Consider the following 7,230-nt stretch of genomic DNA (forward strand, 5'->3'; position numbering starts at 1 on the left):
GTAACCCATCGAAATATCGATTTCCGACTACTTAAAGTATATTCTTCTCGATCAGGGAGAAATTCTAAGACGACATAAACATTAATTTTTAATTGACTTTCAATTAAGTTTTTATTTGATACTATCATTCCTGTGATTGAAGACATTTCAATTAAAAAATTAATTCGATCAATTAATTCCGCGATTGAATCAGAAAAAAAAAATTGTGTGTAGGTGACAAACACCTGTGTTAAAATTGGTTATTATCGCTCCACGTATAGGTGAAGCCCTATATACTGATTTCCCGATATGAATTCCTGTGCTTCAAGACACCACAATGTTTATCCAATTTGCCTGAAATACGAAATCTGGACGTATTTTATATCCACAAAAACATCTGTTGAATTTGGTTTATTTCGGTTTTGAATTCTTGGACATCTAGATACGCAATTGTCCTGGAATTTTAAATATAGAGGTATGTTAGAATCACAAGAGAAATGCCAAATTTCAAATGCAAACAGTGTAGTCTTTGCAGAGTATTTCGGCAACATTGTGGCAAAACCATAAAATGTTGTACCTACAATTTGTAAATAACACACACAAAAAAATAATTCTTTCCTCCCAAACGAAATTTTAGACAAACAAATTTCGTTTCTCATTCGTTGAAAGGAAGTGTATTTGGAAGAAAAGTATATACTTTTTGTGATAAACGTTTATTCTTTTCCAGGATGTAAAAACAATTTCATAAAGACTAACTTAAATTTTTTTCTGGCTAATTGCATTTTCCCTCACATCTTTCTTCCTTCCATGAAGTTTTTTAGTTCTTAGCTCCTTTTTCTGTAATACAAACAATGTAGAAGAAATTATACGATTTTATAAATTTTAAATTTTTTTTACCTTTCGCCTGGACGGAGAATCGAACCGCGGACCATGCAATTTGTAAGCCAACACACTATCCACTGAGCTATGTAGCCGTTATTGTCATCAATATACAATTACCCATATAAGTTATATTTATATAGCATAGCTTGCGGCGCCAATGAGCCGATTAAACAAAGTTTATTTAACAGAAAAATGCATTTAGTTGGGCACCGTGGAGCAGTGGTTGCTACGCCCGACTTGCATGCCAAGGGTCGTGTGTTCGACCCCTACTTCGACCAACACAATGGACTGAATAGTCTAAGTGAGCCTGAAATTTAATCGGGCTGCCACTTTAACCTTAACCTTTTACTTCGACCAATTTTTTTTTTTTACATATATTCCAGATATGGTCGGAAGATTCCGAAAAAATGTTCAACAACTATATTAAATTTTTACTATGAACTGTAAAATGTGTCTTATTAAAGACCTAAGGTCAGAAAAGAACAGTGTTTGATATAAACGAAATGGACTGTGTTGTTGGTTCAAAAATAACTTTTTTTATTAAAAAAATAAAAATTTTGTAACTAACGAATTTTTTTGGTGATAAAAGTGTATACTTTTCGAAGCAATTCAAAAAACTCTAACAAAAGAAAAACGTTTTCGGTACACGTTTTCCAAACGTTTTTTTTTTCTTTGCGTGCACTATTTTCCCCAAACGAAATCACAATTTTTCCCATCAAACAGTCTAGTTTGTTTCTATGTTCTCTAATTTTCTACTAATACTTAATATGTATTTTTAATCGTATGAGTTTCCAAGTGAAATGATGAAATATCCCTCATAGTTATAACCTTTACCATGAGTCATTACGTATCTTTCCATGCTCAATGGACTTTGTATAGAATTCCTTTTGAATTTGGACTTTCAATTGGTAGCCTACCTTTTGATTACTAATCTTCCATATTGTGGGTCTAACAAATTCAATTAGCAATAGTTCTAATTTCATCAAATGTGCCGATAGACAAACAAACACTATAATTAGAAATCGTCTACTCTACCGGTTACCATTGCACATTCAATTGATTTCGTTCGCTTGACCTTTTAATGGGTTAGAAACATGCAAAATGTACATAATTTGTTTACCTTTGAGTAGACTTTCGACAGTCATAATCATTTAATAGACTATGGTCTGGTACAACGGGATATTTGTTGAGTGTTATTGATTGTATCCATTTTGAGAGGGGGTAAAAGAAGAATGGTGGGGAATTTTGCGTGGCGCTCTATGCATATCAACCGGTATCAAAGTCTAACATAGCTTTTCAACAAGTGAGTGTGTATATAAACAAGAGAATAATGTCTCCAATAGATAAAGAGAATTGCTTTCTCTTCTCCCCAAAGAGATCAACTCTTTGTTAGGTATATGCAACTTATCGCCATTTAACAACAAGCAATGGATACTCGTCGATTGGGGTATTGTGTGCATACGTACGTGTTTGACTCTTTGTACAATTGGAGAGTAAGTTAATAATAGGCCCCAACAATGGAATAATCAACCATAATAAAATCAAACATAGTCCAGAAGTTGAGCGTTTGTTTTATTGCAAAAACATACATACGATAATATATATGGGTATTCCTTCATTATTTTCTTCTACATTCAATCGAGGGTTTTATAAATTTAGGATTCTTCGGAATAATAATTGTAAACCCTATAACATTTGGATAAAATGAATGGAATAAAACTGCCCATGAAAAAGCATTAATTTAGTGTTCGTCTTAAAATGTTCTCTATAATTTTCTAAGTAATAAAAATTCGTTAGGCGTGCTTTATGATGTAGAACGTTTTGGATCTTTCTTACTTGCACTCACTAGATGAGGCACATATAATAAATTTGCCATTGCATTCGAAGCATTATGATATACATATATGTATGTGTGTTTGTTTACTGAAGTCACGCTACAGATGATACTGCGGTGCCAGTTTGTCTTTCGTTTTACCTGAAATAGGGTCATTTAGGAACAAGTAAGTAAAGTAGAAAGTCGGACAGGGCCGACTATATCATACCCTAAACCACCCTTACTGAATTAGTAAACATAACCATTTGTGAGGTAACATTGATATAAGTATGGGAGATAAACCGCAGTTGCATATTTAAGAAAATTAAGGGGTACATGTTTATGGGTGCTTTGTGTCAATCTGGCTATAGCTCATAGTCAGTGTTGCCAGGGAATATGTTCGGTTTACCCTACATGGACAAAAAATTTCCCTACTTTCCCATACATTCCCAAACAATTTTCCCTAGTATATTTTTCCTTAAATTTAAACAAATTTCACAAAACAAAAAATTAATATGTAACGTATATAACTTAGAATATAAATTTGTATTACCACCACGGTTGCCACAGTTGGAAAAATTCTACCCAAAATAGTATTTTTTTTTTTGTTAAATCTCTATAAAAATAAAATTTTGGAAAAAGTTTCTATAAACAAATTTTTGTGAGAAATTTTTCTATAGAAATAAAATTTTGACAATAAATTCTATAGAAATAATAATATAGGAAAAAATTCCATAGAAATAAAATTTTGAGAAAATTTTTTATATATTTCTAATTTCCTCCTCTAGAGCCACCAAAATGTAAAAATTATTACAAATTGTGTTGAGTGAAAATGTCCCTACATTGTGGCCCTACGTCCCTACAAGACGCTTAATATTAGAAAACCCCTACATATAGGGAATTTCCCCTACTTCTAGCAACACTGGCTGTAGTTGATATTGCACCTACACACAAAAAATTTTTTTCTGATTCAATCACGAAATTAGTTGATCCAATTAATTTTTAATTGAAATGTCTTCAATCACAGAAATGATAGTATCAATTAAAAAATTAATTGAAGGTCAATTAAAAAGTTAATTGATCCAATTAAAAAATTAATTGATACTATTATTTTTGTGATTGATTTTTGTTTCAATTAAAAAATTTGTTGAATCAATAAAATTTTTAATTGAATATTTTTTAAAACTCAATTAAAATTTTAATTGGAAAAATTTTCGTGAATTTTTTTGTGTGTACGGAGTTAGTATGCCACTAATATTGAGCCCATTATTAAAAAAGAGAAAATCGTTTAATTAGTGTGGGTAATAAATCCAAATTTTTAAAAATCGAGCAATATTCTTATGTAAGAGCTACAACTACGTATAAATACGATCGGCTAGTACAACAAAATTTGAAATTTGAATAACATTGGTTATAGAGTAACATTGGTATAGAGTATTATGGCTAAATTTGGGAAAATCGAGCGATGTATATATATGGAAGCTATATGCAAATCTGAACCAATTTGCATAATATTTTGCGGGTTTGATTTATACCACAAAAGGTTACTTTGTGAAAGATTTGAGTAAGATTAGTTAAGAAATGAGGCCTTTATGGTCAAACATAACATAAGGTTATTAGGGGCGAATTTTTCAAAATCGGGCGATACATATATGGGAGCTATATCTACATCTGAACCGATTTCGATGAAATTTTAACATATAGTTAGTACTATAGAGAACTAGATCTAGCCAACTTTGAGTAAGATCGGTTAATAAATAAGGGTTCTATGGCCAAATTTGGCAAAATCGGGCTATACATATATATATATATATATGGGAGCTATATCTAAATTTCGATGATTTTTTGCACATATAGTTAGTGCTACAGAAGATTACATTTAGACAAATTTGAGTAAAATCGGTTGATAAATAAGGGTTTTATGGCCAAATTTGGAAAAATCGGGCGGTACATATATATGGGAGCTATAGCTAAATCTGAACCGATTTCGATGATTTTTTGCACATATAGTTAGTGCTATAGAATATTACATTTATCCAACTTTGAGAAATATCGGTTGATAAATAAGGGTTTTATGACCTAATTTGGCAAAATCGGCCGATACATATATATGGGAGCTATATCTAAATCTGAACCGATTTCGATGAAATTTTGCAGACTTGAAGGGCGGTGAAAAATTTGGTGACGATCCGCTTGAAAAAAAGCGCAACGTGACCCCATTTGTCGAGATAGGGCGATACATTTATATGGGAGCTATATCTAAATTTCATCCGATTTCTTCCAAATTCAATAGAGTTCGTCCCTGTGCCCTGTACCAAATTTCATCAAAATCGGTTAATAATTGCGACCGGAATCCTGTGAACAACAAATACATGGACTGACGGACGGACGGCAGGACGGACACCAAGCGCTAGATCGACTCAGGAGGTGATTCTGAGTCGATCGGTATATATTTGATGGGATCTAAAATCAATATTTCTGGTAGGCACATTTTTGGCAGATCAAACTTATTATACCCTGACCACTATGTGGTTTATGGTATAAAAATGGTTTTCAGTTCATTCGAATTTTGTTTTTTTTTTTTTACTTTGCCCAAGCCGGCTAAAACCGAAAGAATAAAAATCGGTGAAAATGAACATTTAAAAATAAACTAAAATGGGGGTATATTAACTTTGTCATTCCGTTTGTAACACATCAAAATATTGCTCTAAGACTCCATAAATTATATATATATATATATATTCTGGGTCGTGGTGAAATTCTGAGTCGATCTAAGCATGTCCGTCCGGATGGTATTGTACATGGGCCATATCGGACCACTTTTATGTATAGCCCCCATATAAAGCGACGCTCAGATTTGGCTTGCGGAACCTCTTGGAGGAGCAAAGTTCATCCGATCCGATTGAAGTTTGGTACGTGATATTAGTATATGGCCTCTAACAACCATGCGAAAATTGGTCCATATCGGTCCATAATTATATATAGCCCCCATATAAACCGATCCCCAGATTTGGATTGCGTAGCCTCTAAGAGAAGCAAATTTCATCCGGTCCGGTTGAAATTTGGTACGTGGTGTTAGTATATGGTCTCTAACAACCATGCAAAAATGGGTTCACATCGGTCCATAGTTATATATAGCCCCCATATAAACCGATCCCCCGATTTGGTTTGCGGAGCCTCTAAGAGAAGCAAACTTCATCCGATCCGGCTGAAATTTGCTACATAGTGTTAGTATATGGTCTCTAACAAGCATACAAAAATTGGTCCACATCGGTCCATAATTATATATAGCCCCCATATAAACCGATCCCCAGATTTGACCTACGGAGCCTCGTGGATGAGCAAGATTCATCCTATTCGGTTGAAATTTGGTACGTGGTGTTTGGTACGTGGTGGTCTCTAACAACCATGCAGGAATTGGTCCATATCGGTCCATAATTATATATAGCCCCCATATAAACCGATCCCCAAATTTGAACTCCGGAGCCCCTTGGAAGAGCAAAATTCAACCGATTCGGTTGAAATTTGGTACGTGGTGTTAGTATACGGTCTCTAACAACCATGCAGGAATTGGTCCATATTGGTCCATAATTATATGTAGTCCCCATTTAAACCGATCCCCAGATGCGACCTCCGGAGCTCTTGGAGGAGCAAAATTCATCCGATCCGGTTGAAATTTGGTACATTGCGCTAGTACATTGCATATCGGTCTATAGTTATGTTATATATAGCCGATCCCCAAAAATAATCTACCAAAATTTTATTTCTATAGAAAATTTTTTCAAAATTTTATTACTACACAAAATTTTGTCAAGATTTTATTTCTATAGAAAATTTTGTCAAAAGTTTTATTGCTATAGAAAATATTGTCAACATTTTATTTCTGTAGAAAATTTTGTCAAAATTTTATTGCTATAGAAAGTTTTGTCAAAATTTTATTTCTATAGAAAATTTTGTCAAACTGAATTATATACGTATTTAATAGGACTTTTTTATTTTTGTTTAATATATACCCCATATGGATTAACTTACAATTGAGAAGACGGTGTTAAGAAGTTTTAGGATACCTTGTCATCGGCAAGTGTTACCGCAACCCAAGTAATTCGATTGTGGATGACAGTATTTAGCACAAGTTTCTATGCAATCCATGGTGGAGGGTATATAAGATTCGGCCTGGCCGAACTTACGGCCATATATACTTGTATAATATTGATTTTAGACCCCATAAAATATATACCGATCGACTCAGAATCACGTCCTGACTCAGAATCTCGTCCGAATAAAACGAGCTATCGGCTTGAAACTTGGCACAAGTTATTGCTATTGATGTAAGTCAGATGGTATTGCAAACGGGCTATATTGGACCTCTTTTGGGTATAACCCTCGTATAAACCGAAACTCAACCATGTATTCATTTTTTTTATAAAACTATTTTAAAATTGCAAAATGAGATATTTTATTTTTCAAAATCGAATATTTATAAAATACTATATTCCTGTAAGAAAGAAAATGTTCTAGAATACATAGGCTTAAAATCAACTTTTTGTTATAAGCAA

This window comes from Haematobia irritans, chromosome 3 (assembly GCF_050003625.1).
Source record: "Haematobia irritans isolate KBUSLIRL chromosome 3, ASM5000362v1, whole genome shotgun sequence".
Taxonomy (NCBI): Eukaryota; Metazoa; Arthropoda; class Insecta; order Diptera; family Muscidae; genus Haematobia; species Haematobia irritans.